The sequence below is a fragment of the Atta cephalotes genome, assembly GCF_000143395.1.
Source record: "Atta cephalotes unplaced genomic scaffold scaffold00010, whole genome shotgun sequence".
Lineage (NCBI taxonomy): Eukaryota > Metazoa > Arthropoda > Insecta > Hymenoptera > Formicidae > Atta > Atta cephalotes.
Window position 1 is genome coordinate 2,887,792 of NW_012130074.1, and position 2,560 is coordinate 2,890,351.

The 2,560-nt window shown below is 21.4% G+C and overlaps 1 non-coding gene across 1 annotated transcript; it reads left to right on the plus strand.

Moving 5' to 3' along the window:
- The first annotated feature begins 1,374 nt into the window (after positions 1-1,374).
- Positions 1,375-1,470, plus strand: Trnay-gua. Its single transcript has 2 exons — positions 1,375-1,411; positions 1,435-1,470. It is a non-coding gene; the product is annotated as a tRNA-Tyr (tRNA).
- The last annotated feature ends 1,090 nt before the right edge of the window (positions 1,471-2,560 follow it).

Genomic DNA, 2,560 nt, shown 5'->3' on the forward strand with positions numbered 1-2,560 from the left:
AACGTTTAAAGTTTTAATTACAAATACAAAATTACTGAAGTAGGGAAAGTAACTAATTTTTACTTTACTCTAATTTATTATATATATATATATATATATATATGTATAGATCCAATCAAGTATTGAAAAACTGCATTTCCTATTCAAAATTTTGAATTGAGAAGTACTGATAAATGAGTTAAATAATTACAATTATATTTTTTAATTCATGATAACGTATTTTAGAATTGTCTGATGATTGTCTATAATTTTATAAAAGAATACAAGTGCGTTCAGATTGAAAAAGATTCACTTAATGTTCTCGCAAATGAGTTTTTTTAAAGAACTGAATCTCTTTCAATCCATTCTCATTTACTGGACATATTTTATATTAAATATTTAACTTATTAAATTTTCAGCAAATAAGCTATTATTATTTGTTCAAATGCAAATAATAAACGTTAAAGACGTAATTATAGTTGATGTCAAAATAATGATGAATAATGTAACATAATCAGCTTATTTATACGGTTGTTGTATTAATTGCATTTTGATGTTGTATAATTGTAATATCTATATGTTTTATTTGTGTGAATTTCCTAATATTTAAATCAAACTCCACATACGAGTACAAAGTTAATGACCTCGAGACATTTTCTTGAATAATAAGCAACAAAGTAACAAAGTGAAGTAACAAAGATTAAAATTGCAGTTGATGTCACATAATACGCGCTATGACATTATCAAAAAAGGTCGGTTCCTGAAACATTATTGATTAAATAGCCTTTAAATCACCTTTTAGCTAAATTTTCTATAGTAAAATTTCATAATCCATTTATTATAAAATTGTCAATATTACATTGATTAGTTCATTGACTGTAAAATGTATGAGCAGCATTTGCAGATTGCCGCCAATGACAATTAAATTTTAATTTAAAAATTCAATCTTACATTATTATAAGAATAATATGACAAAGTATAATCTAGAATAATAATTTATTATTTACAATACAGAGAAAAACTAATATATATTTTCTAATTATAATTATTTTTTTTCTAAAGAAATTTTATATAAATAACATGTATTTATATAAACAACAAGAAACAAATTTTATATAAATTTTTATTTAAAATAGTTTATGTAAATTTCTCTCTCTAAATATTTCATCAATTACTTACAGATATTTAAGAAAAATTGTTTTTAAAATATTTATTAACACGTATTTAAAGAATAATTAACAATATAAGATCTGAACATCTAATATTGCAAAATTATTTGATAAGTTGCTTTTTGTCTTGGGAAAAGATATTTTAATACCTACAAATTTTAAATAAGTTAGTAATGCAATTTAAATTCTAGCATATAATGAATTCATTGGCGGAGCCCCACAAGTACCTTCGATAGCTCAGTTGGTAGAGCGGTGGACTGTAGTTGGAAGGATTACGAGCACAGATATCCATAGGTCGCTGGTTCAAATCCGGCTCGAAGGAATCTTTTGATATTTTTTTAATCCTTTTTTTAAAATGAAGTTTTAATTTTTAAGTTTAAATAGTTCTTTAATAGAATACACTATCTCTGTTTTTATTTTCAAAATTATTAACGTTTTTTTTATGAGAATGTATACATAAGAATGTATATCACATAAACTGCTGTAATTTTAATACAAGAGATTATGTTTATATTACTATGTGTGGATTGTTATTGTTGTTGGAATGGTCAAAATGGATTGTTATAAATTTTGTTATAAACAAAGTTTTTATTTATATATAATAATAAATATTTTTGAAAAAAATTTTACTCATTAGAAATTTTATAGTTATTATATTAAAAGTGATAAAATGAATATTAATTATTATTAATATATATATTAATATATAATATATATATGCCAGGTTATTATATATATGTTAGGTTATTAATAAATAAAAAATACATAAATTTCTTTCTATTACTATCCTATTTACATTAATTTTATTTACGTTTATTTAACTTTTTGTTGCAACATTAAATAAAGAGAAATACATTTCAATATATATTAAGAAGTAAACAAAATTTTTTTAACTTATCTGCAATTATTTTAATTTAATATTTTTTAAGATAGCTGAATATTTATTTTTTAATATAGCTGAATCTTTATTTTATTCTATTTATTTAACAGATTCAACTGTTACATTATGCAAATATAAAATCATTTTTATAATTATTCAAATTGTCTACAATATATTTTCTTCGGAGGTAAGTGAATAAACAGACAGACAACAAAAAAACTAAAAATAGTCTTTCATTTATCATTCACACAGTAATGCACAAAGAGTGATTTTATGATTTTCCAGTGATGCATGAAGAATAATTACTTCATGATTTTCTGTATGAAGTATTGATTTCATATCTAAAAAAACGATCAAAATAAAATACGTACACGAATTATTTCTAAAGAATATTATAAAATTTATGTAATTTATGAAGTATTAATATATAAGATATTGTTTATTGTTTATTTATATTATTTAATATATTACTAATTAAATTTGCTTCTCTCGTTGCGCGAGTGTTTGTAATCATATATTTTTTCTATATACA